At 52.3% G+C, this 17,543-nt stretch overlaps 1 protein-coding gene across 1 annotated transcript in view; it reads left to right on the forward strand.

The window, feature by feature from the left end:
- LOC146789275 (histone deacetylase 9-like) overlaps window positions 1-17,543 on the forward strand; it is a 1,526,442-nt gene that overhangs the window by 1,005,623 nt on the left and 503,276 nt on the right. The window lies entirely within an intron of this gene.

Here is a 17,543-nt window from a genome sequence, read left to right on the forward strand (position 1 = left end):
CCAGGTGACTTCAGCGTTCAGGAGCCGCGACAGCGTCAGTAGGCTCAGATGGTTCCAGGTCTTCTCTGTCCTTGTTCCTCCGGCACCCCTTGTTATACTCCGCTGGTTCTTTGAAGTCCGGAGTGCTCGCAGAGGGGGGACTGGGGTGACGGAGGGGGTTCGGCGGGATTTCCTGCCGCTCACTTCTTTGGTCTTTTCAGGTGGGTCTGGGAGGGACCCCAGACGCTCGGTAGGGGAGGCGCCTGCTCCCCAGGGGCCTGGTGGCCGATTGAGTCTTCCCGGGGAAGGCGACCCGAGGTGTGACTGGGCTGGCGCCTCTGGGTCTGGCTCGAGGGTTCCCGCTCCCTCGGTTGGGCATGCGTGGTAGGGTGTTGAGTCTGTCAGGCCTCTGGCCGGCCCGTGGATCGGGGGTGGCTGGGGCGGCCGGAGTCGGGGATGTCGTGTCTTGAGGGTGGTTGCAGGTTGGCTGGATGATGGAGAGGGCAACGCCGTGAGGCCGGTCTCACACGCGTCCCCCCCAGCTGAAAGGCGTGGAGAACTACCCATCCACTGGGGGGTTCTCCTCGCCGAAGCGGAAGAACCGGGACAGGCCATCGGCGTTGGCATGATCCGTCCCGGGGCGATGTTCGACAGTGAAATCCATCCCTTGGAGAGAGATGGACCATCGTAGTAGCTTGGGGTTCTCCCCCCTCATCCGCATTAGCCACTGCAAGGGCCGGTGGTCCGTCTGTACTCGAAAATGGGTTCCGGACAAGTAGGGCCGCAGTTTCTTGAGGGCCCAGACTACGGCAAAGGTCTCTCGCTCTATAGTACTCCAACGCTGCTCTCTCGGCAGTAGCCTTCGGCTGATGAAGGCTATGGGCTGATCAATGCCCTTGTCGTCGAACTGCGAGAGCACGGCCCCGATGCCGTGTTCGGATGCGTCGGTCTGGACCACAAACTCTTGGGAGTAGTCGGGGGCCTTGAGTACGGGAGCGGTGCACATGGCGGTTTTCAAGGCGTCGAACGCCTGCTGGCACGGGGTGGTCCACTGCACCTTCTGCGGAAGCTTTTTGGAGGTCAACTCTGTGAGGGGCCCTGCGATACTACCATAATTTTTAATGAACCTCCGGTAGTACCCCGTAAGGCCCAGGAAGGCCCGAACCTCTGTCTGCGTGGTGGGGGGCTCCCAGGACTTGATGGCGTCGATCTTCGGCTGGAGAGGGGCGACCTGGCCGCTGCCCACCTGATGCCCCAGGTAGACCACGGAGCCTTGCCCGAGCTGGCATTTGCTGGCCTTCACGGTTAGTCCGGCTTGGCGCAGGGCCATTAGTACTTGTCGGAGGTGCTGGAGATGCTCGTGCCATTGAGAGCTGAATACAGCGATGTCGTCAAGGTACGCTGCGCTGAACTCCTCGAGTCCGGCCAGGACCTTGTTCACCAACCGCTGGAATGTGGCTGGGGCGTTTCTCATCCCGAACGGCATGACCCTGAAGCGGTAGTGGCCATCTGGCGTAGAGAAGGCAGAGCGCTCTTTTGCTCCTTCCGTGAGAGCAATCTGCCAGTATCCGCAGGTCAGGTCGAAAGTGCTGAGGAACCGGGCGGCCCCCAGGCGGTCGATGAGCTCGTCGGCTCGGGGAATAGGGTGAGCGTCTGCGCGGGTGACCGCATTGAGCCCCCGATAGTCCACGCAGAATCTTAGTTCGGGGGCGACCCCCGGGGAAGCCGCCTTCGGGACCAGAACCACCGGGCTGGCCCAGGGGCTGTCGGAGGGTTCGATTACTCCCAGGGTGAGCATCTTCTGTACCTCGGTCTTGATGCAGGTGCGGACCCGGTCAGGCACCCGGTAGGCTCGGTGTCTCACAGGCGGGCTGTCGCCGGTGTCCACGTCGTGGACACACCAGTCGGTAACCCTTGGAATGAGAGAGAAGAGGTCTGTGAATTGTCTGAGCAGCTGGCGGCAGTCGTCGGCCTGCTGGGGAGTGAGGGTGGTCGACAGTTTCACTCCCTCCACGGAACCGTCCAGGTCTTTCGTGCACAGGAGATCGGGCAGGGGTTCGGTGTCTTCTTCCGCCCCATCATCAGTGGCCAGTAGCAAACTTAATTCCGTCCTCACAAAGTGGGGCTTGAGACGGTTCACGTGGAGGACCCGGAGGGGGTTCCGTGGGGACTGCACGTCGACCAGATACGTGACCTGGCTCTTCCGCTCGACCACCTTGAAGGGACCAGTCCATTTGTCTTGTAGGGCGCAGGGTTTCACCGGAGCCATGACCCAAACCTGCTGGCCCGGCTGGAACTCGACCAGGGTTGCGTTCTGGTCATACCAGCGCTTCATTTCTTCTTGGCTGGCCTCGAGGTTAGCCTCTGCAAGTTCTCTAAACTTCCTCGTCTGGTTGCGGAGCGCCAGGATGTAGCGGAACACATCAGGGGGTGTCCCCCGGGGGCTCGTCTCCCAGCCCTCTTTGACCAGGCTCAGGGGCCCTCGGACGGGATGTCCGTACAGCAGTTCGAAGGGGCTGAACCCCAGAGACTTATGGGGGACTTCTCGGTATGCGAATAGGAGGCAAGGGAGGAGGACGTCCATTTCCGGCGCAGGGGCTCTTCGAGGCCCAGGATCATTCCCTTCAGGGTTCGGTTGAAGCGTTCCACTAGGCCGTTGCCCTGGGGGTGGTAGGGGGTCGTGAACTTATACGTGACTCCGCACTGCTGCCACAGGGACTTCATGTAGCGGGATATAAAGTTAGTGCCGCGATCACTCACAACCTCGCGGGGAAATCCGACACGGGAGAAGATCCCCATGAGAGCCCGGCCCACCACGGGAGCAGTCACGGTGCGGAGGGGGACGGCCTCGGGGTAGTGGGTGGCATGGTCCACCAGGACAAGGATGAATCTGTGGCCCTGGGCGGTCTTCGGATCCAGGGGTCCCACGATATCGATGCCGACCCGCTCGAACGGGGTACTCACAACGGGGAACGGTTGTAAGGGAGCTTTGCGTTTTCCGCCACTCTTCCCACTGCCCTGGCACGTGAGGCAGGACTTGCAGTGTGCTTCTACATTCGCTCGCATCTTGGGCCAATAGAAGTGGGTCACCAATCGCTGGTATGTCTTGTCTTGGCCTAAGTGTCCTGCCAAGGGTACATCGTGGGCCAGGCCCAGGAGGAGGCTCCGGAACCGCAGGGGTACCACCAGTACTCGTGCTGCGCCTAGCTCGGCGGACTTTTGCTCGCTGTATAGGAGGCCATTGTCCCAATAGACCCAATGGGTTCCGGTTCGGTCACCGGCAGCCTGGGCTTCGGCTTGTTGTCTAAGTCCCTCGAGGGAGGGGCAGGTGGTCTGTTCCTGGCAGAACTCTTCGCGGGAGGGCCCCCCTTCGCAGCGCCACTGGGCCAACTCGGGCAGTTCTTCGAGTTCCGTCGGGGCCTCTGGGGCGGAAGGTTCCGATCCTTCCCCTGGGTTAGTGTCTCCTTCTCCCTCGGAAGGAGGGTTGTCTGCTTCTGGGAGGGGGTCCCGGCTCTCGGTGATAGTGTTCGGTAAGAGGGTTTCGCCGCCCTTGGAGGGAGGCACTCGGGCGGTCATGGAGCGCGTGGTGGCGCAGACCCATTCTGGTAGGCCCATCATCTCCAGGTGGGCTCTTCGTTCTACTTGCCCCCATGGAGAACTCTCCAGGTCGTTGCCCAGGAGGCAGTCTACGGGCTGCGATGTCCGGACCGCTACCTTCAGTTCTCCGGAGACCCCTCCCCACTCGAAGGGCACCAGCGCCATCTGGCAGAGGCTCTCAGAATTGTCGGAGGATACGACCGGACAGAGGGCCCCGGTTAAGATCTGGTCTTCTGAAACTAGGCTGCGGTGGACCGCGGTGACACTCGCCCCGATGTCGCGAAGGCCCTCGACTCGGTGGCCGTTGATGGTCACCCGCTGTCGGTATTTTTCTGTGTTGGCGGGCAAGGGTGTCCCGGGGACCATTTCTCGATCACCAAGGGAGACCAGGGCCATGGCCGCCGGTTCCCATTCCTCGGAGTCTTCCATCTCTTCCCCCAGAGCCACGGAGGCCATCTGCCGGGCCGTGGGGTTGGTCGTTGTGGTTCGCTGATACTGGGGACACTGTGGGTCATTGGCGTAGTGTCCGGGCTGCTGGCAGCGGAAGCAGGTGATCCTAGCTCGTGAACCTGGTCGCCCTGGGGCCCCGGTGCTTGCTGGGGACTGTGCCGAACCCGCCGCTGGTGGGCTGCTGGGGGGGCTGGTTGAGGACCCCCCGGGGAAGTCTCTGGGTCGGCCGTGGTTCCCTCCGCCCCTCTGGCGGGGGGGACCCTGACTGTGGTGGCCGTAGTCCCCCACGGGGCCCCGGGTGGCCCGGGTGTTCACCCAACGATCAGCCTCCGCGGCCAGCTTCCGAGGGTCGGTGAGTTTACTGTCCAGGAGATGCTGGCGCAGTTCTATAAAGCAATTGGCCGCTAAATGTTCCCAGGCAATCAGATCGAACAGTTCTTCGAAGGTGGAGACCTTGCTGCCCTTGATCCACCCGTCCAAGGCTCGGCTGTAAAAGTTCACGTATTCTACCCACGTGGTGCCCGGTATCTTCTTACAATCTCGGAACCGTTGTCGGTACATTTCGGGGGTGAGTCCGTACCGGCCCACGAGGGCTTCCTTCATGTGGCTGTAGGAGTTCATGACCGTGGAGTGCAGATCTAGCAGAGTGTCTCTTCCTTCGCTTAAGAACCGGCCCCATAGGCCAGCCTCCCAATCATTTTGCGGGACTCGGTGAGAGGTCATGGCGACTTTGTAGGCCTTAAACCACTGCTGGATATCATCGTTCTTATAATACTCCTTTACCACATCCTTGGGGATGTGAACTTTGGTTTCCCCGGTGGGAGCGGACGGTGGATTCCCGGGTGGCTGTGTCTTTTCGCTTCTAGCCCGCCACTCAATCTCCTTCAGGCCGCGTTCATGTTCTAGCTGGAGTTTCTTTTCGTCGTGCTCCCTTTGGAGTCTCTTCTCTTCGAGTTCCCCTTGTAGCCGTAACTGCTCGACGGCTAACTTCTTCTCTGCCAGTTTTATCTCTCCCTCGATTTTTAGTTTTGCCAGTTCAAGTTCGTGGTTTCGGCTTCTCTCTCGGTCCGCTAGTTCCTCAGGGGATAGGTTCCCCTCTGGCCCGTTGTTTCTTGCCGGGATGCTTGGTGGTTCATGGGTAGAATCTCCTTCCGTTTGGGCCGGGGGCGCCCCCGTCTCGACCCAGGCTTTCAGTACTTTCTGGAAGTCTTCCTTTGTGCTTAGTCCGGTGGTAGCGATGCCAAGGTCTTTGCAAAACTGTTTTAATTCTCTATGCGTGTAATAGTCCAATTGATCCTCTCGGAACAGTGAGCTTACTTCGGTACCTGCGGCACCCAGGGAGGTTTCTCCTTCCATTTCTGTTTGGTAGTCCGTCAGTCGTTCACTGCACGCTCTCTTTCGGTGTCGGCTCGGATCCCGTCGTCTGCCACCAAATGTTGGAAAGGCGTTCGCCGGAGGGGGGTTCGATACACGTCTTGCCCACCCCTTTGACCCACCTCTCCCAAGTAAGCCGAACCAGGCGCGCACACCCTGAGAGGCACTACGAACAGAGTGACACCACACGTATTCTTTGTAGGACGATAGGTTCTTTTATCGATGATTTCAAGGGATCTTTATGATCCAAAAGGCAAGTAGTACAGCAGTGGCACGACGTACCACAAATCAGTCGTGGGGAATGGGGGTAGCGGGACAGTCTTTCAAGATAGTGTCTCTGCGAAATACCCTGCGGAAGCTCACAATCCTCGAGCTGGAGGGTGTCGTATCTCTGGGCGATCTCTTACCGAGTCGTCCTCAAGGGGAGCGCCGCGAGTCTCTCAGCAGGCACAGGTGGTTGGAGTTCGGGAGCCGCGATTCCGTCAGCAGGGCTCAGATGGTTCAATAGCTGGGGGCCGCGAGTCACTCAGCAGGCCTAGGTGGTTCAGTGGTCGGGAGCCGCGACCTCGTCAGCAGGGCTCAGATGGTTCAATAGCTGGGGGCCGCGAGTCGCTCAGCAGGCCTAGGTGGTTCAATGTTCGGGAGCCGCGACTTCGTCCGCAGGGCTCAGATGTTTCAATAGCAAGAGGCCGCGAGTCACTCAGCAGGCCCAGGTGACTTCAGCGTTCAGGAGCCGCGACAGCGTCAGCAGGCTCAGATGGTTCCAGGTCTTCTCTGTCCTTGTTCCTCCGGCACCCCTTGTTATCTCCGCTGGTTCTTTGAAGTCCGGAGTGCTCGCAGAGGGGGGACTGGGGTGACGGAGGGGGTTCGGCGGGATTTCCTGCCGCTCACTTTTTTGGTCTTTTCAGGTGGGTCTGGGAGGGACCCCAGACGCTCGGTAGGGGAGGCGCCTGCTCCCCAGGGGCCTGGTGGCCGATTGAGTCTTCCCGGGGAAGGCGACCCGAGGTGTGACTGGGCTGGCGCCTCTGGGTCTGGCTCGAGGGTTCCCGCTCCCTCGGTTGGGCATGCGTGGTAGGGTGTTGAGTCTGTCAGGCCTCTGGCCGGCCCGTGGATCGGGGGTGGCTGGGGCGGCCAGAGTCGGGGATGTCGTGTCTTGAGGGTGGTTGCAGGTTGGCTGGATGATGGAGAGGGCAACGCCGTGAGGCCGGTCTCACACCTATAAATGTTACTTCTCAAAATTACAATTGACAAACTATCCCAAAAAATGTGTCTGCTCTTATTCTAAATGTTTACTGTTTTCCTTAATAATTTTGCCAGGTGACGCTTACAGCAGGACCCACCGCAATACCAAATTAACATGTTGTGCATTCCCTTGCACAAGGTGGCGGGCAATGCACGGTGCCTGCCACCTTGTGCATGGGAATGCAGGGGGGTACAATGGGTACCCCCCAAGTGCACCGCCCACCCCCACACCCCCTGGGGGTCCACAATGGGCCCCCAAAGCACATCCCCACCAGCCTTTCAATGGCAGCATCACCCCCATGGAAAGGCCTTTTCAACCAGGCATCATAATATGGATGGCGGTGCCTTCTAGGCACCGCCACCATATTATGCCCCTGCTCCGCCGGCAACAGGCGGAAAAGCGGCAGATACACTTTGCGTCCGCCGCGATACCCCCGCCATAATAATATGGCGGGGGTAATTCAAGTTGGGATGGCAGGTGGATCGCCACCGCTGAGTCAGCAGTGGCAATCCGCCCGCCATCCTAATGACCCCCTTAGTTTCCACTTCAGACTTTGACCCAGACCGGGAGTGAGAAAAAAACACAAGGGAGAAAGAAGAAGGAAGAGAAAGACAGAAAAACAGTGGCAAAAGGAGACAGTAGGAATCTGAAGAACGAAATAACGTGGCAGAGAGTGTAGGGTGCTTGATGAAAGTGGCATGGTGTGAAATCAAGTCTACTCACCCTTGGTATTCATTACTCCGACCTTCAACAGCACCGGCTGTGGGCTTCTTAGCAAAGTTTTGTGTCACATCACTTATTCTTTTGCAAATTAATCACTAGCTGAAGCGTAGTTAATGTGCCAGAGATTTGCCTTATGTTTACTTTCTGGTCTAATAAAAGAAGGTATTATGTAGTTGTTAAGAATGATTGCTGGGCTGAGGTAATTTGACAGTCAACTACATTGGAAGATTTGGAAATGGTTATTGATAGCAGGAAAAGGATTTATGTGTCATGAACAGTACATGTATGAGGATTGCATTATTTAGTCTAATCTAACTCTTTGACTACCCTTATGCTGGCTCCTTTGCAAAGTACTTTAAGTAGTGCACCTTGCCTTAGAATATGAAGAGTCATCTTTTGAAATGTCATAGAAATACTTACTTATCCAGTGTTCATATTTTTTAATCAATGGGAGGATTAAAGTTATAATTTATTTGACAAAGGTCTATTTTGCCAGCTCTATTTTCCAATTCATTATTACTTCCATGTGATATTCCTTCACTTCACCTGACAAAATCCTCCAAAATCTGTAAACAGATTCGCAAAGGTCAACTAAAGGACATTTAAATGTACACAAATAGCTGTATTTAAGAGCACACAGTGCTTCACGAAATGTGAACATTTACTCATAAGTGGATTTACTCACATGTCACATGTTGTCAGTGTGGTATGATTGGATATATGAGTACATGGTGCCACCACAAATGGGCGCGCATTCCAAGTTGGGTACATCTGCAACAAATGGCCATTTACAAGCATTTTGCAAGAAGTAGTATCATCTTTACAAACTTGCAGATTGAGAGCTTTATTAAGATGAGCTGCACTAATGGCACTCCAAATACTAAGGAAGGGGCATTGTCACTTTGTGGTGGATGTCTTGCTCTGTCAGATTCTAGATAAGTCCCATATTCCTGTCAACTCTGGTAGAAAATCTGTTACAAGGTGTGAAAGCGTTTGGGTAAAAATTAGCAATTGGAACGTCAAATGTCATTGAAAGTTTTGTGAACTTCCTGATTGTCACCCTCCTTGAAGGATGGAAAGTTTCCTGGTTTACCTTTACTTTTGCAGTGCAAAGTTTTTTCTGCTTTGTGTTGTAATTTTCACATCTTGATGAAATAATTTTCACTCCAAGCCGTCACAGTCATCTGGAAAATGTATGCAGACTATTTCTCTGTAGCTTTACCTTTTGTAAAGCTTTTCTATATACTATTGTGTTTTTCTATGAATTAGCGTTTTGCAAGAAAAGGAAATTAAGGGAGCTGTTTTTGAGTTGGGTAGTCTGGCCGCCAAATCTCTGGGATGGTGAGGCCCTGCTACTCCAACTTTGAAGCAGCTCACCCATCATATCAGGGCCGGACTGGCTGTAGCGGGCACCAGGCATTTCCCCAGTGGGCCGCCAGGTTGGGGGCCAGTTTTGGGCCCCTGGGGGCCGTTTTTGTTACCGGGGGGTCGGCAATATCGGCCCCCTGTAACAAATCCAGGCGAAACCGGACCTCGCAAGCAGCTCGACTGCACCTCTCTTCACCCCCGGGGGGTAGGCTGAGCTGTTTGCCAGAGCCGGTTTCGGTGCCCAGTCAGGCCCTGCATCATATTAGAAGTTCCCAGTGGTGCTGCTAAAAGTTTTCCTACCGATATGGCAGGAGAACATCCAGTGAGAATTTGATACCATGTCCATCATCTCAGCATTATTTTGTTCTGCTCAGACCCAAACCCTCAAAGTAAAGGTTACTTTTAGAAAAAAAAAACTTTCCTGCTATATACCGCTTTCCTTTACCTGACAGAACTGGAAAGACACAAGCTGTGTTTTAAGGGCTGCCCAGCATAGGGAAGGCTTTCTGTTGTACTGAAGCTGGTTGCTGTGTGACAGGTGGGGTACCAGATCAAGGTTTCCTATATTAGAGCTAACAGAGGCTCCAACATTGGCAATCAGAAGGTTTTTCCACCACTAAATGAGGCCAGAGTACTGTAGATTTGGTGGAGCAGGACAGCTGGATTATGCAGGGAGTTGAGACAGAATATAGAGTTGGAAATGTCGACTTACACAAACATCGAGTTGGAAATATAATGATTCAGAAATATCAACAGCAGGAGTATCGTGGTCAAGAACATTGAAGTTAAGGTAAGAAATATTATTTTTAGCAATATAGAAGTCATAAATGTTGTTTGCAAAAATATAGTTGTTTAAAATATCGACTTTTTAACTAGTGTTATGTATTTTAGTTTATATTTTAAATGTATGTGTTTTTTTGTATAAGTATTGTTTATGTTTTTTATTATATGTGTTACATTTTTAGTAGTTATGAATTTTATTTTTATTACATTTTGCATTTTTTAGTTCTGTAGCGGGTTGCAGATTTATAGGGGAATAGGGTGGGAAGTAATTTAATTATTATTAATTAATGATTATTTATTTAATTTAGATTTTATAGTGTTAATTGTGGGAAGTAATTTATTTGTAATAAATTAATTGGTTGTTAATTAATATTAATTAATTGATAAAAAATTATGGTAATTGTGTAATTAATATTAGGTGCAGGTTGTAGGGTTTATAGGGGTAAAGGTTGGGAAGTAATTTATTTTTGATTAATTAATAATTAGTTGTTAATTTATATTTATTAATTGATTGAAAATTAATTAGGGAAATTGTGTAATTAATTTTAGGTGCAGGTTGTGGGGTTTACAGAGTAAAGGGTGGAAAGTAATTTATGTTTAATTAATTATTAATTAGTTGTTAATTTATATTAACTAATTAATTGATGGTCAATTATGGTAATTTTGTGATTATTTTAAGTGTGGGTTGTGGGGTTTATGGGATAAAGGGTGGTAAGTCATTTATTTTTAGTTACTTATTTAATAATTAGTTCCTAATTAAAAATAATTAATTGATAGCGTGTGAAGTAATATAATTATTAGAAATTAAAGATTATTTTTTATTTATTTGATTGGGATTTTTATAGTGTTAATTGTGGGAAATCATCTAATTGTAATTCATTAATTGGTTGTTAAATATTATGAATTAATTAATAATTAATTATGGTAGGAGGGAGGAGCCTAGCGCGCAACCATGATGGACGCGTAGGCACAGAGCTCCCGAGACTCACGCAGCCTCCCACGATTATCCTGGATTTCATCCTGACCTTTTGAAGGAATACTACGGGCGAACCTACGCTGAAGACACCCCGGTTTTCAAAATCCAAATCTGACTTTGGGAAGTCTACTTTTTCGACTTTTGGGAGAGGGGCCTGCTCCGCGGCGCTGCCCCGGGCTCGGGTTGGCATCTTCCCTGTGCCCCAATTGAACAACAACGGATCCGGAGCTTCGTGCTGACCCGTGCACCCCGGGTTTCACTTCCACTTTTGTCTCTCCTCAGTGCCGCGGAGGGCGGGTGCCGGTGGAAGCTACACATCTGAGCAGCCCAGGGGCCGGTGTGCGCGATCTGTGGTGGGAGCTGTCTACCACTGAGTGCGGAGTGCCCCCCCCAGAGAACCACTGCAATATACGGGCACCCGGTGGCGGGTTTCCCCTGACGTGGAATGGCGGCCCGAATAGACGGGGACAAGCTGAGGCCCAAGGCTACCCGGAGAGGTGGCTATGTGCAAACGAATAATATGGATCGGTATGCCCATCAGAAGGGGTCTCCCGGTCCGAGTGGGCCCACAGAGGTGGCTCGAGAGGGACCTCCATCCTCGGCGGAGCTGACACTTCACGATGTCATGGGTGCCATCGACGCCATGAAGGAATCGGTTGGCCTGCGGTTTGACTCTCTGGCCCACAAGCTGGACACTGTCGCAATAGATGTCAACCTACTCAGAACAGACCTTTCGAAAACCAGCGAAAGGGTCAATTCACTTGCTCTCACGACCTCGGGCCTCACGAAAGATGTTACTGATATGCAGACGGAGCTACACAGTCTGCGGGCCCTCACGGACCTCTCGGTCAAACGGTTGGAGGATTTTGAGGGTCGGGCACGACGAAACAACGTGCGCATTGTAGGGGTGCCGGAGAGGTCGGAGGATGGGTCGGTGGATCTGTTTGTGGAGGACTTGATCCTGAACCACCTCGCGCCGAAGGGTCTCAGTAAATACTTCATGGTGGAGCGGGCCCACAGAGTTCCGGGGGGTCGACCGAAGCCGGGGGCCCCACCACGTCCCATCATCGCCAGGATCTTCAACTTTAGGGACCGTGACTCCATCCTACAGACCTCCCGCGTCAATGGCCCGCTGAAGTATGAGAATGTTGACGTTAGCTTTTATCCTGACTTTACTCAGATGGTCCAAAAACAGCGCATGGGGTTTCTGACTGTGAAACGGCGTTTAAGGGACATGGGCCTGAAGTACGCCATGCTTTTTCCGGCCAAGCTTCGGGTTGAATGGGAGGACCGAACCCACTTTTTCGACCGGCCTGATGCGGTGGAGGAATGGATTGATACATTGCCCCGTCGGCGCGGGGGAGATGAGCGGACTGAGGATGACGGGGGTGGCTCGGCAGAGCACCCGTGAACTACTGAACTATTGTCCCTGGTCAATCCTGTGTTGAACTCTAACTCTGGTCGGGGGTGCCCTAATACATGGGACTGTATTGCCCTTCCTTCTGTGTTTGGGGGCTGCGGGGTACATGGTGAGACTCTTCCTCCTCCGGGGGAGTTTTCTTTCTTTTCGTAGACTAGGGTTATGTCGGGGCGACAGGCACACTGCGAGTTGGGGTGGCTAGATGTTCTAGTGCAGGGGTGCAGGGTGGGGGGGTGTGTTATGAGAGTTGGGGGGGTGGTGGCGGGGGGGTTGTTGTTGTTTCAGGTTAGTTTTAAACCAGGTGATCGATGTTCTGTTTTTTGCTCTCGTGGGGGGTGGGGGGATCGCTGTGGTTGGGATGGGGGTAGGGGGCTGCAAGTCTTAACGTGGAATGTCAATGGTTTGGGGGATCGTGTCAAGCGAGGGGTGGTGTTACAATATGTGAAACGTCTCTCTCCTGATATCGTCTTCTTGCAAGAGACGCATTTGGTGGGCAACTCTTGTCAGGCTTTGAATAGACGGGGGTATCGGTTGGTGGCCCATTCTGGCTTTACTACTGGGTCCAGAGGGGTAGGCATTCTGGTCCGAGCCTCTCTCCCGCTGGAAATTGATGAGGTGAAACACGATGACCGGGGGCGTTACGTCGTGCTGGTTGGCCAGTGGGAGGGTAGAACTTTAGTTTTGGTTTCAGTTTACATCCCCCCTGGGTTGCAGACTACCACCTAAGCAGATTTGGGAGGCCTACTGCTTGGGCTCCCTGAGGGCCTGTTGCTGGTTGGTGGGGATTTTAACTCTGTTGTGTCCGGTAGAGAGGATCGTCACCCGCCCAGAGACCTCCCGGGGGCGCATTCTTGGTTGAGTGGCTTCATTGACACTATGGGACTGGTTGACTGTTGGCGAACGATGCACCCGGGGTTGGCTCAGTTTACGTTTCACTCTGGGGCCCATGGCTCCCTGTCTAGATTGGACTATGTACTGATGCCGGCCACCCAAGCCCCACTGATTGGAGACGTTAAACATCTTGCTCGTGGCATCTCAGATCACTCCCCGGTACTGCTCCGTTTGGACATTGCCGCGGGGGCTGGGGGGAGGGTGGCACCGATTAACCCCTGGTATCTCCGTGACCCCACAGTTCGCGCCCAATTGGTGAAGTCCCTAGACCGGTTTTTCACGGAAAACCAGGGTTCCGTCGCGTCAGCCCTGACATTGTGGGAGGCCTTTAAGGTGGTGATTCGTGGGCAGGCGCTATCCCTGATCTCCCTTGCTAAAAAGCGAAAAAACGAAGAGGTAGCGCGCCTAGAGTCAGACATTACTAACATGGAAGGGGATCTTGGGCGGGGAATCACGAGGGAGAAACTTCATGCCCTTAGCCTTAAGCAGTCGGACTACAGAGCACTGGTTACGAATGCTGCGCAGCTCGCTAGTCGGGAACAGCAGGGGCGCTTGTATGATGTGGGTGACAAGGCTGGTAAATTGATTGCGTGGCTGGAAAGGAGCAAAAGAGTGAATCGTGTGGTTCCGGTGATTGTGCGTGCTGACGGTGAGCGGGTCACAGATCCCGGGGAGATAGTCACTTGCTTTGCAGACCATCTGCGTGACGTCTATACGTCGGTTTCGGATCGGCCGGAGGACGACTCTCGCCTATTGTTACGAGATATCACGCTGCCAAGCCTCTCCGTCTCCGACAGAGACTTGATGGACACGGCGTTGACGAATGATGAGATAGCACTGGCAATTCGCGCACTCCGCTCCGGAAAGGCTCTGGGCCCGAATGGTCTGCCGATCGAGTTATACAAGCTTCGCCCTGAGGCACTGGCGCCTCATCTCCGGGCGATGTTTAATGCATCGCTTAGGGTGGGCTCCCTGTCACTGGACCAACGGCTTGCAACTATTGTGGTTCTCCACAAAGAGGGGAAGCCTCGGGACAGCTGCGCATCGTATAGGCCTATCTCACTCCTGAATGCCGAACCCAAAATTCTTGCGAAGGTCCTGGCGAATCGCCTGATTACTGTCATTGGAGACCTGGTTCATCCGGATCAGTCTGGCTTTATTCCGCATCGCAACACCGCGTTGAACCTGCGGCGCCTGCATGGAGTCCTCGCAAGGGTCGACTGTATCCAGGAGCCCACCGTCTTGGCGTCCTTGGACGCCACGATGGCGTTCGACACACTGGAGTGGTCGTATCTTTGGGCAGCACTGGCCAAGTTTGGTTTTGGACCCGGATTCATTAAATGGGTGAAATTATTGTATGTGGAGCCGTTGGCGCAGGTGGTGGTGAATGGTAGGGTGTCTGCCCCCTTTGTGCTCGGGAGGGGCACCCGCCAGGGTTGTCCCTTGTCCCCACTTATTTTCTCTCTTGCGCTAGAACCCCTAGTGGCATGGTTGAGGTGGGAGCCTTCTATGTCGGGTATCCGGTGGACCCCGACGTTCGAAGATCGCGTATCACTCTACGCGGATGACATTTTGCTCTACCTCACCTCGCCACGGAAATCACTGACGGTGATGTTCGATGTCTTGACCTCCTTCGGCCGCAATTCTGGGCTTGTTATTAATTGGGCTAAGTCCTGTGTGTATGTGTTGGTAGGCGACCCCCCTCTTCTCCCTCGCGGCTGTCCGATTCAAATCTCTCAGGCTGGATTTAAATATTTGGGCATCCACGTCTCCCTGAGTTCAGCGGATCGTTATTCTCTGAACCTGCTGCCGCCGCTTCAGCGGCTTCGGGCGGACGTAGTCCGGTGGCGGAGGCTTCCGTTATCGCCGCTGGGCAGAGCGGCATTATTTAAAATGATGTCTCTGCCACGGTTTTTGTATGCTCTACAGAATACGATGGACGTGGTGCCTGCACGATATTTTCGGGAGGTGGAAAGCCTGCAGCGACAGCTGGTGTGGGATGGGAGACCACGCATCGCCCTTCCTAAGCTAACTCTTCCATGGTACGATGGTGGCATAGCTCTTCCTGATATCAGACGGTATTACTGGGCGTCCCAGCTGGTGGCAGTGAACCATGGGACGTATGGCCCGGCTTTGAACCCCGTGTATGAGATGGAAAAGCTACTGTTGCCGGGTGGGGATTTCAATCGAATGCTTTACTCCAAAAAGGGACGTGCTCAACTCACGGGCCCCACGAACAACGCTGTCCGTGCGTGGCACGGCGCCACTGCCGCTATGGGCTGTAAGGGTCGCCTGACTCGGGCGACTCCGCTGTATGCCTCTGAGGATTTGGGCGGGCTGTGGCGCACAAAGGGGTTCGAGAAGTGGGACACGATTGGTATTAGCCGAGTCGGGGATCTTTGGGCGAAGGGCGCCTTCAAAACGTTCGATGCCCTTCGGGCCGAATATAGCCTGAGCGACAGGGAATTTTTCCGCTACGCGCAGATTCGCCACGCCCTGCTCTCTGCCTTTCCGGACCCGGCTGCTATCCCTGAGGCCTCCCCTCTGGAAGACCGTATACTTGATGGTTACTTGCCCGATAGCACCATTTCCCTGATTTACAAAAAGATGATTAATGCTCGCGCTGACCTCCTCACCCGCCTGCGAGAAGTATGGGTCGCAGATGGCCTAGAGTTGGACGACGAGGATTGGGTTGCGTCTGTAGCCTCGCCGAGAGAGGTGGCCATTCCCGCCCGCCTCAGATTTGTGCAGTTAAAGATACTACACAGGGTCTACGTCACCGGTCCCCGCTTGCTTCGCCTGGGATATTCGAGCGATGATTTATGTAGGCGTGGCTGTGGCCTGCTTGGTACTTTTCTGCATATTTTGTGGGAATGTCCAGTGGTTGTCCGGTTCTGGCCTAGGGTGGATGCAGTGATGATGAGGTCACTGGTGTGGCCTTACTCCCGGAGGCGCGGCGCTGTGTGTTGAATGTGTGGGAGCCGACTGATTGTGACGCGGCCCAGGAGCGTTGGGTGACTCTGGGTAATATGATAGCTAAAAGAGACATTGCGCAGCTGTGGGGCTCGGGTAGGTCTCCTACGGTGTCGAAGTGGAGAGAAAACATGGACTGGTGCATGTTCCGGGAGAAATCCGTGTATGTTGCTAGAGGCAAACCCAAAAAATGGAATAAGATGTGGGGTCCGTGGAATTCCTACTGTGGTGACATATGTACGCCCCCCCTGGTGATTGCCCCTGACGTAGCCCTGTCCCCCTAGCTCGGACATTCCTGTTCCCGCCTGGAATTGGCACGTGTGTGCTTCCCTGCCCAGCTTCCCGCCTAGCTCAAAACTGGCTTCTGCATGTAGTGCTGCGGATAGGAGGCTGTCCCCCCCCCCCCCATGGGAGAGCAAGTTCCTGCCTATATAGTTTTCATGCCTGGTTTTGGTTTTGTTTTTGTGTGTTTTGTTTTGTAAAATATCAATTCAAAGCCTTTTTGTAGCATTGAGTCTTGGTGTGGGCAGTTTAGTCGCAATCGGTGCAAGCTGCTCATTTGTCCGCTGTATTGCCTCTCCTTCCTGCACATTAGCGGCCGGCCTCTGTGGTTGTAGGCCCATGATTGTACATAACCACTGTTTCAAATAAAGGTTTTGGAAAAAAAAAAAAAAAAAATTATGGTAATTGTGTAAAACAATAGGTGTAGTGGTGGGGTTTAAAGGGGTAAAGTGTGGGGAGTAATTAATTGATTGAAAATTAATTATGGAAATTGTGTAATTAAGTTTAGGTGTGGGTTGCAGGGTTTATAGGGGTAAAGGGTGGGGAGTAATTTATGTTTAATAATTAATAATTAGTTGTTAATTTATATTAACTAATTAATATATAATGAATTATGGTAATTTTGTGATTTATTTTAGGTGTGGGTTGTGGGTTTTTTGGGGTAAAGGGTGGAAAGTAATTAATGTTTAATTAATTAAAAGCTAGTTGATCATTAATATTAATTAATTAATTTATATTTTATTAGGGTATTTGTTCATATTTTTTGTGTGTGGGTTTTATAGTTATAGGGGGACAGTGTGGGGAATAAATCAATTTTACCTACTTTACAATTCTTTGTTAAATACTGTTCGTTTTTTTAATTGAAAATAAGTTTTAATTTTGTCCTTAATTTCTTTATAGTGTAATTTTAGCTGTGGGTTGTGGGGATTATAGGAGTAAAGTGTGGGAAGTTAAATTTGTTTTTAAATTAACAATATTTCTTTAATTGGTAATTAATTATGTTAGTTAAGGAAGTACATTTTTTTAATTTTTATTTGTTGCTCCTCTGAAATCCAACACTTTCCCTACTGTTGCACTCACTGGAGTGGCAATAGTCATTTTCACCTCTCCGCTATCCAACATTTTCTCTACTTTTACAATTATTGGATTGGGAATAGTAAATTTTATTATCCCGCCACTATCCAAAACTTTCTCTAATGTTGCACTCACTGGAGTGGGAATAGTAATTTTTAACCCTGCACTATCCAACACTTTACCTACTGTTTTTTTTTTTTCTTTTGTTTTTTTTTTGTCCTCTTCTTCACCATGGCTGAAACTTGCATAAGCCAAAACAGAAGAGAAAGGCATATGGGGCATTAACAAGCTGTCTCAGGAAATAGCTGGAAGAGGTCTTACCGTAGATAGATGCTGACCATGACCCCACAGCTATGTCATACGTCCAAACCAATCTTAACATCCTTTATTGGACTCAGCGCGCATCAACC

Source organism: Triturus cristatus, chromosome 10, assembly GCF_964204655.1.
Source record: "Triturus cristatus chromosome 10, aTriCri1.1, whole genome shotgun sequence".
Lineage (NCBI taxonomy): Eukaryota > Metazoa > Chordata > Amphibia > Caudata > Salamandridae > Triturus > Triturus cristatus.